Source organism: Canis lupus, chromosome 34 (assembly GCF_048164855.1).
Source record: "Canis lupus baileyi chromosome 34, mCanLup2.hap1, whole genome shotgun sequence".
Classification (NCBI taxonomy): Eukaryota; Metazoa; Chordata; class Mammalia; order Carnivora; family Canidae; genus Canis; species Canis lupus.
This window is the reverse complement of record NC_132871.1, coordinates 6,931,069-6,949,368: the sequence shown is the minus strand read 5'-3', so window position 1 is coordinate 6,949,368 and position 18,300 is coordinate 6,931,069. Positions and strand designations below refer to the sequence as shown.

The 18,300-nt window shown below is 36.5% G+C and overlaps 1 non-coding gene across 1 annotated transcript; it reads left to right on the top strand.

Annotated features, from left to right (window-relative positions):
* Positions 1-1,426: 1,426 nt before the first annotated feature.
* Positions 1,427-1,534, top strand: LOC140624626 (U6 spliceosomal RNA). Its single transcript, XR_012024085.1, has one exon. It is a non-coding gene; the product is annotated as a U6 spliceosomal RNA (small nuclear RNA).
* The last annotated feature ends 16,766 nt before the right edge of the window (positions 1,535-18,300 follow it).

Here is an 18,300-nt window from a genome sequence, read left to right as displayed (position 1 = left end):
ATTGCAGCGTTGGAACCAACTAAGAATGCAGTGTTTGATATTTCTGTGCTAAAAATTACTTCAGCCTCCCCAAAACTGGAAACTTCTCACTGAACATGATTTTATGCAATCTTGGCCTTCTATCATATTCTCTATTATTTCTCCTTTTCTCTCTTTTCTTGTCTCACTATTCCTCCTGTCTACTGTGATATCCCTTACCTTTACATTCCTGATCATTTCTAATACAGAGTGGTTTTGTTTCTATAGTGTTTACTTATTCTTTTTTAGGCCAATCTTTAGGACTTTATCTTCCACTTTGAAATAGTTATCTAAAACTTTATACAAAAACAAAAATAGTCTCTTAGGTTAGAGAAACTTTGGTATTAGCTGCTGGATATCTTCCACGTATTCGTGACCATTTTGCCTCCCTTCTTTAAAAACCTGGAATATTTTTGTTACATCCAGAATAAAATTTTAGGTCCTTCGTAGGGCATTAAAGACCCTTTGTAATCTGTACCATAGCTATTTTTTTTTTACTGTGACCTTCATTCATGTTTAAAAAAAGTGAAAAAAAAAAGATAAGAAAAGTGAAGACAAAATTTTTTAGAAGAACCCCTAGTATCCACCACCCAAAGATAAGCCATGTTATTTCTTCATTGTGTAGCCTTAGAATTACATTTTATGTATATAGATACATATACTTTTATTTTATAAGCATTTAAACTTACTTTATATACCATCTTATGACCTATTTTTAAGAAATGAACAATAAATTTTTCCCTAATGTCAATAAATATTCATCAATAATATTCTTAAGGGCTGAAAAGAATATTGATAGATTCCCAACATTAATTTTACCAATCTGTATTAACTAATATTTAGGTTCTTCCCAAGTTTTTGATACCATATGCAAGAATGTTATATGTATTCTTAGTCAAATCATTGCTTATCTCTTTATAATTTTTCATATGAATTTACAAATGTAGAGTTGGTACGTCAGTATATAGCTGCCAAAACTGTGTTTCCCTCAGTCCCTATAGGGTAGAGAACAGAGGGCTGTATGTTTTCAAATCCCTGGGTGGCTCAGCGGTTTGGCGCCTGCCTTTGGCCCAGGGCGCGATCCTGGAGACCTGGGATCGAGTCCCACGTCAGGCTTCCGGCATGGAGCCTGCTTCTCCCTCTGCCTGTGTTTCTGCTTCTGTGTGTGTGTGTGTGTGTGTGTGTGTCTATCATAAATAAATAAATAAATCTTTAAAAAAAAACAAATTGTAAATATTTGTCACTTTTTTTTGTGAAAATTTTATCTCATGACTGCAACCAATGTTGCATAACTTTTTCCTAGTGCCTAGCACATTTAGGTATTTATTCACATATATTTAAATATTTCATTTTAAGCTGAGGAAAAATGTTCTTACATATAGCACTTATGAAAGCCAGTGATCAGTCAGTGCTCACTTTGGCAACACACATAATAAAATTGAAACAATACAGAGAAGATTAGCATGGCCCCCTGCACAAGAATGGCACACAGATTTATGAAGCATTCCATCTAAATTAAGAAAGAAAGAAAGAAAGAAGAAAGAAAGAAAGAAAGAAAGAAAGAAAGAAAGAGAAAAGGAAAGAATCATACTTTTAAGAGAACAATTTATAGTTGATCACAACTAAATACAGATATCAGAAAATAAAACTGTTCTTATTTAAAAGTCTGTCTTTGTGACAGTCTCAAAAGTAATTAGAATTCTGATATATATATTTATGTGTAATAATAAGTTAAAAGTAGAAATTTTTTTTAAGTAGAAAATTTTTAAAGTTACACCTTTCTTCATGCTGAAATTAATTTTAGAATGGGCAAAGAAATATAAGAAATATATAGCATTTTCATTAGTCATAATCAAAAGGTCTCGGGTCATTGACATTAATTATAAACTAAGAACTGGTGGTGGTCACATGAACGTTAGGTGTTGGTCCATTCAGTGGCTGGAGTTGTAAGTTGGAAATAATATTATGTGGATTCTTACAGAGCTAGTGTTTTATCAGATAGAAGTATATCATATGGCTAGGTAGAAGGCAGTACTCTAGGCCCTGCAAATGATCTCCTCCTGACCTCCCTGGGATGCTGGGAGTACTGGGACTAGTTGGTAAGACTAGGCGATCTGCAGTCCATGGTCATCTGTCTACCCTCCACCATGGTCATCTGTTTACCCTCCAGGGTGAAAGCTCTGGAACAGTGGATCTGTCTGAGATACTTGGTAGGTTGGAAATTGTGATTGTGACCAGCCCATTAGGAAGGTCTGGAGCAATCAGTTGTATTTAGTCACTGTATTAGCATACACACCCATCCTCCTGAACATCAGGGTCCAGGGTAGCCTGCGTGTTACTGTGGCCAGAGCATCAGTCTCTGTCATTGTACATGAGGCTCTTCAGGAGACCCAGGACCAGCTCTAAGTGCCTCTAGAGTACTCAGTATATCCCAGCCATCCAGTTGGGAGAACTTTCCAAAAAGTCAGGGTAGCATCCATATCTTTTCTTTATTCCCAAACCTCCCTCAAGGTGTATGTGAAGCTCAGTTTCCAGTTAGGAATGCAACTGTTATCTAGGGGAGGACCCTAGATGTGGGCTTCTACCCTCTTTCCTGTTTTTAGTATGGGGGCAGGACGTGAGGTTCCACCCAGAGCTCATATTAGCTAAGTAACAGGCTTGAAAGTGGCATGAACAAAATCTTTTTAATACTTTAATTGTACCGCTCTTATGGCACTTCAATATTGCATTTGATAGACTTTAGACTCTTTAATATGACTGATAAGGACTTGCATTATGTGGCCTTGTCTCAGAGTGGGTTCCCCAGAAGTAGACACAGAAATAAGGATTTGAGCCCATGATGGAAGCACTGGGAGAGAAGTAGGGAAATGAGATGCAGAAGAGAAGTCAGCCAATAAGGGGTATCTTGTCAAGACAGTTGCCAGTGAAGATGATTAAAGCTTAGTCCACTGAAGACAAAGTAGCTTCCATTCTATGTGCCTAAGACCTAAAGGAATGTGGACAGGTCTCATGGTATCTGCCATAGGTCCCTTCTTAGGTCCCGCACCTCACTTCTGTCTTATGCCACATACTGTAAGAATTTTTACCTGCTTGCTTGCTTACATTACTCCGGGCATTTCAGAATGCATACGATGTGCTAAGAACTAGATACTAGGGATTTCAAGGGAACAAGATAGACATGGTCTGTGAATTCAAGGACATGACACTCTTCCTTTTTTCTAAAACACTCTTTCTTCCCTCACCCAATAAACTTATTATAAATGACTCTTCACCTGTCTCTACTCCCCCGCAAAAAATGAACGCTCGGTGGAGGCTGAATTCCCAGGCCATGCCAAGCTCTTTGGCATGAGTATGTGTTCAGTATATTTCTGTTGACTGTGTTGTACTATAGATAGCTATAAATAAGAAGATTGGCTGAGCTAGAGGAGGAGCCACTCATTTGTACCTTGTTCTGCTTTGTATCTCTGGAATCTAGCGTGTCTCTGGCACATAGTAAATATTCAGTATTTTGTAACAGAGTTGAATTAAGTTTAATCAGAGCAAATTATTGTTCAGAATACATTGACCCAGATATACTAGCAACTTGACATCAAATTTCATAAAGAATTATTGGAAGAATTGGCAATATTTCATACGAAAAAGACATGAGAAGGACATGTACTTGTCTTCAAATATAGGAAAGACTGATAAGGAGAGACACTGGGCTTGTTGTATCTGTCCCAAAATAAAATAGATTGTAGCACTGAATTAGGGAGAACTATCAGACTTAGTACGTTACTGACAAGAGCCATGTGTTGCCCATCATTGGAGATGCCCAAGCAAAATCTAGGGGTGTAGTAGACAAAATTTAACACTGATATATATAGTTGATGTAAGTGCCTAGGAAATGAGATTCCATGGTTGTTCTAGATAAGTACAAAGTAATATATTTCTTCAGTCCTTAATAATTTTATGAAAGGGGATCCCTGGGTGGCGCAGCGGTTTGGTGCCTGCCTTTGGCCCAGGGCGCAATCCTGGAGACCCGGGATCGAATCCCACGTCGGGCTCCTGGTGCATGGAGCCTGCTTCTCCCTCTGCCTGTGTCTCTGCACCTCTCTCTCTCTCTCTCTCTGTGACTATCATAAATAAATAAAAATTTAAAAAAAATTAAAAAAAAAAATAATTTTATGAAGGGTGTTCTGGAGGTAAATTATATCTCTTTATCTCACAAGAAGGTCATGTTTACAATTAATAATTGGATTGCTTTATACTTTACATGTGGCCTTCATATAGTCCTTGCAAAGATCCTTTGAATAGGTAGACCAAGTATTATTATTTCCATTTTACACAAAAGACAGAGGCTGTATAGATTAACTTATTTGTCAAAGGTCACACATGTAATTGATGTCAGTAGAACTTGATCGCACACCTCTGTGCCTCTTTCTTCAGAGCTGTCTACTGCACCATGCCACTTCTGTTATGACTGAGATGAGAGAGGAAAGTCAGAACCTCCTTTGCAAGTACTAATGCAGATCTTCCATTACAGAAGGACTCTGACAAGCCCCCTGTAATTTACAGTTAGCCTAAGTTTAAGTGGTATGATCAAGAGCAATGGACAAAGAGAAATAAGATCCAGTTAAGAACCCAGGGCTCTTACCCTATGTTGCTATTTGCCTCGCAGAATCTGACTGTTTTTCCTGAGAAGGAATTATAATGATGCTTTTATGTTCCTGGCCAGGAAATGTTTATAAATCATAATGTACCATTTGCAAGTGATGTTACCTTATGAATATTAAAAGATTAGGAAATGACATTGGCTTTTGTTGAAAACCTTGAGTGACCCTGTAAGCAGACACAATAAATGATTGCTTTTATTGCAGTGCCCTCTAAATATTATTAAAACTCTTTATAGTAGGCAATAAATAATGGCAAACGAATGCTTGATTTATAGCAATTACAGTACAGATGAGTTGGATTCATGTGCTGCACTGTAATGAAAATAATAGCTCAGAACACACGAGAAACAGTCACTCAGTGAAATATGAGCTGATTTGCATGATCCACGTCCCTTGAGTAACCTGTAATTGGCTATTATGAAATGGACTAAGGATGATTTGGTCTGCAAATAAGAGAAGTGGTAACAAATTACCATATAATCTGTGTGGATATCTTTTATTTTCAACACCAAACTATTTGTGTGGCACATCGGATCTGTGCTCCCATATCTAACATGTGTGAGTATTCAACAGCTAAGGACCAGTCTTCTCTAACTCCTTTGAAATGTTTTCTTTGAGGGTTGCTGTTGCTTCAACTTTATCCAAAGGAAACAAACAAACTTGCTTTATTTTAGATCCAATGTGCCATGAAAATAGTACAACATTCTTTCCTACCATCCCTTTTAAGAATAGATTTTGGTAGTGAGGCTGAAATAGCATCATGGAATTCTTAAACAAAGGGATTCAGAGTATATGTGTGACTTGTTTTATTCAGTAAAGCACATTTAGTTAACTCATGTTAATATTTTAGATCTCAGGAAATTTCTAGAGACACTTGGCTTTCCCAATTTTTTTTCTTTTTCTTTTTTTTTTTTTGGTGCCGGGGGGAGGGAGAGATATTTGCCTTAGTCTCTCTTTGACTCCTCCTTATAGATAACCTCACCAAAATCATAACAATCCACATGAAACTTATTATTTTTTTTTTTTTGGTGGAATAAGCTGCCATTTTTCAAAAGCAGTGAAGGGAGCTGTGCCAAAACAGTATTTCATGCCTAGACCGTCTGTCATGCTCCTGAAATCTCATTCTCATTATCACACAAATAACCCAAGGGATAGAGCTAGTCCCACTGGCAAGGGGGATCATCAATGTTTATCCTAAGCTGCTGTTACAGTGGCCATAATGGGAAAAGGTATACCATAATTAAGAGCTATAGCCAACTAATTAAGTCAAATTACATCTAATTATAAATCCAATAATCTATGCCAAAACTAGTTGTTGATAGCTAAGGGAAAAATATACAGTTTTAATTAACCTTCATTATGGATTGGTGTTTAAAGGCATTTTTTAATTCAAAAAAAAATTTTTTTTACAAAATAAATGCTATGGTTCTCTTCTACCTAATATTTTGATTTAGGAATGGAGCAACTAAGAAAATGGAAAATCATTTTAGCAAAGAAAAATTGGCCTTTAAAATTTATAAATTATGTTAATTATTAAACATTCCTAGAAAATTTGAAAGAAAATTATAAGATAATACTAGTGCTGGATAATTACTTATGCACTATAATAAAATATTCCTAAAACAAATTAAAAGGATATATAAAAACTGGAAATGGCCAACAGTGGACTTATTAAATAATAAGATGGAAAATAAGGTGCACATAATGAGAAAAATTGAAGCTATGTAATCTCCACATTAAGTTAACTAGGGACAAATTAATAACTGTCTTCAAATAAATGAAAAGTATAAATAAGGAAATAAGAAAACTGCTGACAAGCAGTTTTGATTTTTCATCTTGCATCTGAACAAAAGTACATTGAAAACATTAGTTTCACATAAGGGACTTACTGATCATAAAGGTGGTTAGTGTTATATAATCTCCTGCAGAAATCTATGTTTTATCTATGGATATCTTTAAAAATAATGTGTGTGCCTATACATACATACATATACATGTATATACATGAATATAAATAATAGCTCTAAATGTCTCTCCCTTCTAGTGTTGCTTGATAATTTAAAGAAAAAAAAATTGTAGACGTTTTTAACTTTAAACTTAAAATAATTTAAAGAAAATAAAACTTGCTATTTGGCTTATTGTGTATTCATTTAGGGATAAGTTGATTTTGAAATGCAGGTGCATGAGACTGCCTTCTTCTAGGTAAAAAAACAAAACAAAAAAAAAAACAACAAAAAAACATGATAGCATAACCACAGAAATCTAAAAGAATGTGAGCTTTCTCAAATGTTTGTGCTTCACTACTCCTAGGATATGACAAGGCTATTATCTTGGGACCTGGGATTTTGCAACTGAGTTGTTAGAGCAACTTTGAGCATAATGACGCATTCTTGCATTTATTAAATAAATATTTATTGGCCATCTACTACATGTCAGCCATTATGCTGTGTAGAATACAGAGTTGAAAAAGACTTAGCTTTTGTCCTCAATTAACTTATGAAATAGAAGGAAAGGTAGGATTGGTATATAAATTAGGAAAATAAAAAAAAAAAAAAAACAGAGGTATTATGAGAGAGATACCAACAAAGTTCTGTGGTTTCAAGGAGGAAATAACCATTTCTTGGAAGTGATGTATTGGGAGGTTTTATAACAATTATGCTATTTGATGATCATAAATTAGTGGGTAGGCTTTTGATAGAAAAGAAGGTTGATCAGGATAATTTTTTGCAAATCTAGTGAGAGTGATGAGCTTAAAGAACTTTATAATTAATCATTGTCTCTTTTGTTATTATTGTCCAATTCAGTCCCATATGTTTTTACTATATGCCAGGCTCTAAAACAGAGGCTGGAAGTTTATAAATCCAATTTTATCCTTATACAGAGCTAACCTTTATTGAATTATGAGTTTTGTACCTGTGAGTCTTTCCTCTTGAAGAGCATAGACATTTTCTCTCTTCACTCTCTCCTCTTTTCTGATATGATCCTATTCAGACTTGTGACTTTTATTATCATCCACAAAGCTTGTGAATTTGTTTCTCCAACCTAAAACTCCCAGCCATATACCATATGCCTAATTGATATCTCATGCACCAAACTAAATCTACTTAAAACAAAGTTTATAATCTTGCCCCAAACCTGACTTTCCCCCTGTATTTTTTTTAAGATTTATTTATTTATTTACTTATTTATGATAGACATAGAGAGAGAGACAGAGACACAGGAGGAGGGAGAAGCAGGCTCCATGCTGGGAGCCCAACGTGGGGCTCCGGGATCGCACCCTGGGCCAAAGGCAGGCGCTAAACCACTGAGCCACCCAGGGCGCCCCTCCCCCATATTTTCTATCTCAATAGGTGACACCAATATCTATTTGGTTATGCAAATCTGAAACCTAGGGATCACCCCAACTACTACCTCTCATTATATGCCACAGTAAACTTACCAATCAATTCCAATAATCCAGCTTTACTATTAAAAATCTCCTAAATTTATCCATGAGTCTTCCTTATGTTGTCCCACAATATGTAAACTCTCATTACCATTTTCTTTCATATGGACTATCATTACAATACATTATTTCCCGACATTGATCTTTGTCTCCTTCCAACTCATCCCCCAAACTGCAACTGGGAAGATTTTTGTAAAGCAAATCTCATCATGTAAGACCTCATTTCTAAGTAAGTGTCCAAAGTCTTTCATTATCTGACCTCTGTCTAGTTCTTCAACCTGTTCTCAAAAGTGGACTGTCCTTCTGTCCTGAGTGAAACCTTCCTTCGGGTTGTCCAGTGCACCATTCTCCCTCCCCCTCTGGGGATTCTCTGCATATGCTTCTTCCCAGCCTGGAGTGCTTCCTGCCATGTCCATTGCTTTACTTTCAATTGATTTAACTTCTACTTATTTATCAGCTTTCAGCTCAAATACCACTCCATTAAGAAAACTGTCTATCACCACCAGTATTTTTCCTTTGTGGTCTTTTTAACCTACTCACATACAACTCAGGTGAGAAGTAGTATTAAATACTATGAAGATGGATTTTTAGTTTAACAAGGTGAAAAGCATATACATCTATTTCTTCTCCAGCCTCCAACTTCTCATCCAAAATGTATAAACACACAGGAACAAATAAAATAGAACATGAATCAATAGTAGACTGGAGAGTTAAACCAATTAATTAGAGACTGAAAGTGACCTGGATGAGTAGAATCTATTTTCAAGCAGAGCAGGGCTGACTATCACCTAAAAGATTTTCGAGAAAAATGCCAAAGAATGATAGATTACTTGTCATCCACAGAAATCCAGAAAGTCTCAGGAATTGGGAGACACCAAGTATCATAGAAGCAGGGTAAGGTGAGTGGCTGAAAACAAAGTCTGCCTGAAGAGTGTTGGGCAACAAAGATACGACTTCTTTGCCGCAAGCACATTAAGCTGCCAGATGATGAAGCCACTCTCTCCCTTTAGATGAAACCAGAGAATTATAGTCTAGAGAATGTAAACCAGAAAATCTCTAGATTCAAAACCACCTGATACTCAGATCTAGGGGATGAGGCACTACACTGGAAGGAGTTAAATAAGAATCTACACATGAAATATTGAGAACCTTGTGCCCTCTTGTTATATTCAGCCCAGAGTATAAGCAGAAGTGGAGAGAAAAGAATACTTATCAGGCCAAAGATGAGAACTGATCAGCTCCAGATAAAAAGCCTATAGATAGTGATGTTTGTGGATTCCCAAATAAAAGAACTTTGTCTCTAAGCAATCACACTGCAGAAAGCTCACCAGCCACGTCATAACCATGAATACATAGCTTCTAATCAGCTCTTTGATGCCTTACTCTTCAAGTTGATGGATAACTAAGAAAACCAAATAATTAAGGAATGTCTATAACATGAAAGGCAAAGAACAAAGAAAGGCATTCATAGGAAACAGAAACAAAGCAGGCAACAGAAGAGTGTGTTTTAGAAAATCCTCTAATTACTGCAATGAAGACTATGCTTTTGCATACGAGAAACAAAGGAACTCAAGGAACATTTTGGGAATGGCAATGTATTGGGTAATGAAAAATATGATACCCAAGCTGAAAAAATCAATAGAAGGTTTGGAAAATAGCCAATGAAATCTCCAAGACTCTAGAATTAAAACAAAAACAAAAACAAAAACAAAAGAACAAAAAACTGTGGACAATACATGAGAAAAAATTAAATTGGAGAATCCAGGAAGACTAACATCTGGCTAAGAGGAGTTCCAGAAAGAGAACAGAGAAATCGGAGGAGCAGAAATTATAAAAGAAATAATTCAAGACTATAAAAGTGTTTTTCTAAACTAAAGAATCTGAGCTTCCAAGTTAAAATGGTTCACCAGATGCTTGGGAGTGGAGGATGGGTGGAGGCCTTAAAATACTTTGTTCACTCTGTAGCACCACCACACCCCCCGCCCCCCCCCAGGGTGACCGCCATCCTGGATCTTATGTTATTTCCTTGCTTTTGCTTATAATTTTGCCACCTAATGTATGATTCTTTTAAAAATACATTAAGTTTTGTTGAAAAACTTACATAAAACGGAATCATACCATTAAATTAAAGCCCTTTATAATTTCAAAATGCCAGGGAGAAGAGAAGTTCGTAAAAGCGAGATCACAAAGAATTGTTACAGCCTCAGGTACTGGCAAGAATGAGGGCTAATGATTAAAAATTACCCCCACTTTATTTCTTGAACTAACCGATAAACAAGCAATGCAAAGATACATACAGGACAAGGATACAAATAAGCAAATATGGTTTGTCTGGCTCAGAAAGACACTGAAAGTTATGTGGGCAGGGCAACCCACAAGAGGGAGGAGAACCAGGTGAGAGGAGCTCAGCAGTACAGGCTCACTAACGTTGCAACGTTGGACTAGAATTGGGCCACATGAGCACTCAAGGGGCCATAATTAATAGCTAGTAATGCGTGATGGAAGTCTTGCTCTGCCATCATCCCACACTTTAGTGTTCCATTTCTTGTTCCTCTTTAGGCCCACTTCTGGTCTGGCCATGGCCTTCCAAACAAATGAAGGCACAGGCATTGAATAACGTCATCTCAAAAAAAAAGTATCTGGAAGAAAAAAGGAATTGAAGCAAAAACTTCAAAATTCTAAGAGAGATTGACCTCTGACCCACACTTTATAACCAGTGTGACAGGCAATAAAGTATGAAAGTAGAATAAAAACACTTGCAGACTTGTGAGTCCTCAAAAATTTTATCTCACATGAATCCTTTCTCAGGACGCTGAGGATATACTCCACCAAGAAGCAAGCTTCGGGATTTAGACAACCAGGGATCCTACACAGAAAAGAGCCAAAGGGATTTTCCAGGAAATATCAAAGGAAAACCTCAGGACAGACGAGAGCTGTGTAAAGATTCTGGTGTGAGGACAGAAGGATTCGGGAATAAAACAGAACTGATTGATCACCTAATTAACTTGGCCTTGTGGAAAATAGTACATACAACTGAAAACATTTAAAAGGCATTTTCAGTTTCAGCAAGAGTAAAACAAAGTAGAAAAAGGGAATGTAATCATGTCATTTCACTAAGCAGTCAATGTTATTGAAACTGTCATAATATTATAAACATTGGGATAATGAGTAAGAGGTCATAAAGCATAAGAAGGCCAAATTCTTGTCTTCTGAAATATGCATTTATCCTTTGACCCTGTGATATCATTTCTAGGAATCTGTTTCCAAAAATATATATTGCAAAAAATTTTTAATGACTTATGCTCAGGGTGATTTACTCTGACATTATTTCCAATAGCAAAACAAGGGGTATGATCCAGTAAAGAATTCATTCAATACATGATGGGACATTCTCACAATGAAATATTATGCAGCCGTAGAAAAAGAATAAGGATGATCTCCTAGACCTATTGTTAAGTGACAAAAATTAAGGTAGAGATGTCATTCTTCACAGAACGATTATGACTAAAAATGCAGGGCAAATACCTGAATCACACTTTTGTAATTCTCCATGGAATAAACAATTCAGGCCAACATCATTGTCCCATGAAACGATTAGAAGAAGGTTGTGCATTGAATTTTACAGTGGAGAGATTAGGCTGTCATCCCTTACATCTGAGTTTGAATCATCGTACCTCCTAAGACTGGAAAGACCAGATCTCCTCCAGACATTATATACCTCTGGAGATCTGGAAAGAAAAGCCAAAATTGAATCTTAAATTCAATTTTTTCGACTTTTATTTATCTTAAAATTTTCATATAACTAGTACAGTCGACTCTGTAATATGTGCACTTGTTTCGATAGAGCGCTATCACGGTTAATTACCTGCCACGAGCAAAAGTGATGCTCCAGAGATATGCACTTATCTCTTCTGTTGTTTTTCATACATGTTTTAGCTTAAAGTTTTTCACCATCAACTCATTAGCCTGTGTTAAGTGGGAAAGGGGGAGGAGGCAGGGAAAGGGAGGGTAAGTGGGAGGGGACTCAAGGCGGTTTAGGCAGCATTTCCAAGAAGTTTGGTGATAAAACCAGAATTGGGGAGAGTGTCTAGGATGATACTAGGAATGCCTTTTTTGCCAGGTTGCTTTTATTTTAAGACAAGGAAGACATAATTAAGATTGTTAGCAAGTTAAAAAAGGTAAGTGGAGAAATAGGGTCTGACAATGATGGGGCACACAAACAGTAAGAAGGAAAAAGAAATAGAAGAGAATACAGAAAAGGTTGCTGAAAATACAGTAACCTGGTAAGGTGATTATGGAAGGCAAATATTTAGTCAGCTTTTCAGCAAAAAAAAATAGGTGGGACTCACTGCTATATCCAGCTCCTAAACTCTAGTCTAGAGTCTCAAGAATTAATTTACCTTTCTGTAGACAGTCTTAGTCTATTTTAATTTAATTTCTCTGTATAAAAATTATATTAACCAGGGGATCCCTGGGTGGCTCAGCGGTTTAGCGCCTGCCTTTGGCCCAGGGCGTGATCCTGGAGTCCCGGGATCGAGTCCCACGTCAGGCTCCCAGCATGGAGCCTGCTTCTCCCTCCTCCTGTGTCTCTGCCTCTCTCTCTCTCTCTCTCTCTCTATCATAAATAAATGAATAAATCTTTTTTTAAAAATGATATTAACCAGCTTTATTGAGTGCTTACTATGGACCAGGGACTAAGTGCCATGGATGTAATTAACTCACACAAGTAATATTGGGTAGTATTTGTATCTCCAGTTCCTGGGTTAGAAATGTTGATAGATCAAACTTACACAAGTCAAACATTTAATAAGTTGTAGAACCAGGATTCAAACACAGATATCCTGGCTCTGGAACTTGCATGTTTAATCAACCCTAATATGAGCAGTCAGTTTTGATGACTTACTTATGCATCATCATTGTGAAAATTTTACAATATTGTTTTCTGACTTCTAACACATCTTTAAAACAACACCAACCTGAAGCAAATTGAGTAAAATTAAAACCAATTTAAACCACTTTTTAAAGAAAAAAAATTAAAAAGAACTTGTATTTTTAATGAAGAATAGACCTTTTTTTTTTTTTTTTAGACCGGGCCATTCCTAAGAGAAAAACAATACCATTCGTGTGTGGTAACTTACTAATATAAATATAACTGGTTAATCTCAGAATTATGCAAGATGACTGGTCAAGGTCCTAAATGATCCATGGAAAATTAGTTTCACATATAAATTCAATTGTGTTAATAATGGTCATTAATCAGTGTCAACAATGGCAAGTGGAATAAAATTGGCGAGTTCTATTAATAAGTAAGCAAAAATTGGTATTTTCTATTACTGAACAAAGATTATGTGAAACATTAAGTTGCAAAAACGCTTGTGGTCATAATATACATAGTTTTCCATCTTACTGGCTTCCATACTTAATGATAAAAGGGCTGATACTTATAACTAAATATGTGGTGGATGTAGTAAACACTCTGTTGTAAAAATTTATGGCACGTATAACTACAGACATTATTTAAGAGAAGTTGTTTTAAAAGATTTTATTTACTTATTTGAAAGAGAACACGAGCAGAGGGAGGGCAGAGAGAGAAGCAGGCATCCCGCTGAGCAGGGAACCCTACACCGGCTTCAATCCCAGGACCCTGGGATCATGACCTGAGCCGAAGGCTGCCATGGGGCTAAGCCACCCAGGTGCCCCTTAAGAGGAATTGTTTAATTGCATTTTAGACATTTTGCTATTTGAAAAAGAAAAATCTTTTTACTTCCTCTTTTTTTCCTTAGTGTATGTACTAAAAGCTAAATTACTTAATTGGGTGGAAAAAAAAGTACACAGGAACCTTGATTTCCTTTTAAATAGAATAAAAAGTTCATATCTTCTATAATGGTGCTATCAACTAAATCTCCTAAGAATAATATAATTGAACTGACATTTAACTTGGCAGTTAAGGAAATTACCATAGTTTCATGTCCGATGTACATTGAGAAGCTGATGTTTTTAGGTTAACTGAGAGTTGATATTTTAAACGGTGGCAAACTTCCAGAGTCCAATGGATTCATTCATGCAAGACTACTGCTTCAAGCTGGAATAAACTAGCATAGAGTAGATAAGAGGTCTACCAGAAATCACCAGAAAATGTGGATTTATCTATCTATAAATATGTATGAAGATAAATATAAACATATTTATCTATAAGTAATATATATTATATAATATGTATTATAATATATTGTGCTATATATTAATATAATATCAAATAGTATTATATAAATAAATAAAATTTATTTAAATATATATATATTTAAAGGATGACAGGGCTTCTGAGGCAAGCAACCCTTGAAAGAGTAAGATCCTAGAGGAAGGAGAACAGAAAGGCGAAGCCACTTTTTTCCTGTGAGCGTCTGCATATCTTGGCTCTGATTTAGAGACTGAGTCCAGGCAGAAAGCCATGGGGAGGTGTAGAGACACCAGCAGAGCCCAATCTCACACGACAGGAGAGAGGGACAAATGTTGGGACGTCAGGGTGCTGTGATTAGAGGGGCCAGGATGCTGGTGAGATGGGAGGCACAAAGTAACTCCGAACCTCAGAGGTTTTTCCCTCTAGACATTCGCCTGTTTTTAAGCTTCTCAGAGAAAGTAGTAAGAAGCTAAGGAGAAACCCACTGAAAAGCAGAGTGGAATTTGAAATCATAAAATTTACAAATTCACTGGATACAAGATTTATCAATGAACTCTTGTGTTATGGGGTGAATCGTGTACCCCCACGAATTCCTCTGTAGAAGTACTAACCCCTAATACCTCAGAATGTGACTATGTTTAGAGACAGTCTTTAAAGAGGTACATAAATTCAAATGAGATCATTAGGGTGAGTCCTAATCCAATATAACTGGTATCCTTATAAGAAGAGAGGATTCGGGGGCACCTCTGGGGGCTCAGTGGTTGAGCGTCTGCCTTCGGCTCAGTTCGTGATCCGGGGTCCTGGGATGGGGTCCCCATATCAGGCTCCCCACAGGGAGCCTGCTTCTCCCTGGGCCTATATCTCTGCCTCTCTCTATGTGTCTCTCATGAATAAATACATAAAATCTTTAAAAAAAAAAAAAAAAAAAGAAGAAGAAGAAGAGTAGTACAAAGAGACACACAGAAGGAAAAAGCGAATGAAGACCTGGTGATAGGCCAGCCATCTACAGAAGAAACCACCCCTGTGGCACTTCGATCGCATATTTCCAGCCTCCAGAATTGTGAGAAAATGAATTTTTGTTGTTTAACCATCTGTGCAGCTTTGCTTTGACAGCACCAGCAAACTAATACATCTTATATGCCAGCAATTAAATAAAAATTGTAAATTCTAAAGCAATAATTTCAGTAACACCAAAAATCATTAAAACCTAGGAATATAATAATTAAACCATTCTTTCCTATGTGTGTACTCTACCTCATAGTCAAAAACTACTGTCTTAATCCTGCTTTTTGGGGGGCATTTTATAATTCTAGGAGCAGTCCTATGTGAAATACATCTTCATCAATTCACTAGGCTTTCATTCTTCCAGAAGTTCTGAGTCACAGAAAATTGAAATTGTTCATATAATGGTCAGATTTTCCAGCTTCTTTTCCCCAAACAGTAATGACTATAACATTCTCCAGGGTTAGTTTAATGGAAATAGTCCTTGACTAAATGTACAATTCTTTTTTAAAAAAATTATTTATTCATGAGAGACACAGAGAGAGAGGCAGACACACAGGCAGAAGGAGAAGCAGACTCCATGCAGGGAGCCTAATGTAGGACTCAATCCCAGGACCCTGGGATCATGACCTGAGGTGAAGACAGATGTTCAACCACTGAGCCACCCAGGTGCCCCTAAATGTACAATTCTTAAGAAGACTGAAAGCAAAAATGATAAAGATATTGAAAGAAAATACAGAAAACTGTGTTCACGATTATCATATAATATTATTATAATATTGTAATAATATTATTATAGTAATATCTTCCTAAACGAGAAATGAAACCGTTATGGAAAATATTGACAGATTTGGCATCATGAATATTATTTTCTGTGCATCAAAAACAAAACAAAACAACAAAAACACTTTGAACAAAGTTAAAGGCAAGTGAAAGAACAGCGAAGAGTATTTGCGATCTATACCAAGAGTTCTAATACATGAATAAGGAGACTCTCAATTCTCCATATCGGATGCAGTGTATGTAGACAAGATATGATATTCGGTGTGTTAAGTAAGCTCTGAGAAGCCAAAGAAAAATAAGGCAGAGTCATTGTCATCCAGAGGCAGATAATCTGCTAGTGGAATATTTGAATAAACAGGTGTAAGACGGAGTGAACTGTTAGACGTTCAGGAACAAATTGTTATGGGTATAGAGAAGTGGGAGGGCCTCACCTGAATTGGGGTCGGTGCATTGTGATGTGGAGTAAAAAAGCAAAAGGTGAGGGATGATGTTGCCCTGCAAAGAAGACATATCAGCAGTCTCCCAGAGGTGAAGGAAGAAGAAACGAGGAGGGCAAAAAGTTGAAGGGAACCTGGAGCAAGGCAATAATATATGAATTGAGGAAAGACATTTCAGACAGAGGGAGTAACCAGCAAAATATCAAGTGTTTTGGGCTGTTTTGGAGGGGAAAACATGCAGAGATTTCAAAATAACTTTCTATCACAAAACAGAGCAAATTTTCATATCCTGTGTGTAGGAGTACGGGCCTTCTGTATCGTCCGCCTCCACTGACGGTGAAGAGCTGGGATCTGGCATAGAATATTCCTGTGATGGGTGGACCCATACAGGCCTTAAACTGATGAGGATTCATTTCTGATATTTATTTATTTATGAGAAACACAGAGAGAGAGAGAGAGACAGAGACACAGGCAGAGGGAGAAGCAGGTTCCCTGGGGGGAGCCCGATGGGGGACCTGATCCCAGGACCCTGGTATCATGACCTGAACCAAAGGCAGATGCTCAACCACTGAGCCACCCAGGCACCCTAACCTGTTACTTCTCATGTTACATTTCTTCTTCTTTAAGTACTGACCCATGTCATCTGTTCTTCAACCTTCAGCTCCAGCCCTGTTTCCAATAAATGGGGTATTAAATACTGTGCCACTTACACACACCCTGGGAATCTACATCTTTGGCAGCACAGGCAATTCTTTCAAAAAGTCACAGCAAATTTTTAGGGTGTTTTCTTAAAATGTGTCTACATAACCACAACAAACTGCATTTTAGAAACACAAGAGGAAGAGGAATGGCAATTATAGAAAGATTTTCTTCGTGCTGTTTCAAAATGACTCATCCTGTCTGGTTAAGTAGACCTCAGAGAGGCAGACTGGGTCATTGGTTACTATCCAGTGGAGTTTGTTAAATGGTCACCACCGCCTCCTCCTCCTCTTCTCTTGTGGCACAATGTTTTCTAAAGTTAAATTACAATATGATTAACTTCCAAACAGTTACTTTGTGAGATCTAATCATAAGCCTTTAATGATAAATTAAGTATTTACATCCTCCATAAACAGCAAATTATGGCTCAATCCAAAATTTTAATGGATTAAATCAGTATATTTCCTACAGTTTATATTCTATGTTCCATGGTGTTTGTAATCACCCAAATTATAACACAAAGAAATAGGAATTCAAAGATTCTCATAAAATTCTAGTGACCTAACTTTTTAGTGAAAATGCAAAGCCCTAAAATTGATTTAGTTAACAAATATTTGTTAATTATCTTCTATTGTCATTGGAAAATAAATCCCCTAAAAAAGACATTTCCTTGAAGAATAATAAACATAGTTTATATGCAATTTCCTTTTTCTAAAAACACAAACATAATCAACTTCTTAATATTGTATCCGTGAAGAATTCAAATTGGCTAATTTTAAAATGTAAAATTCAACTATATAAAAGAAAAATGGTTATAGTATGGTAAATTTTTAATCTTTTATTTTGATGTATAATCAAAATATTACATGTACTTGAGCATGTGTTTTCTGTGAAGAATACGGTACACAACATAATAAAATCTGAATTGACCAAATGTTACATTATTCTACCTTTATTTTATAAATGGAGCTGTATTGTCATATTATCATGTTTAAAAGCGAAAGGTGGCATGGCAATTTAGCTGATTATCACCTATCAAAAAATGAATAATGAATATCAATTTTAAAGCATCCTAACTCATTT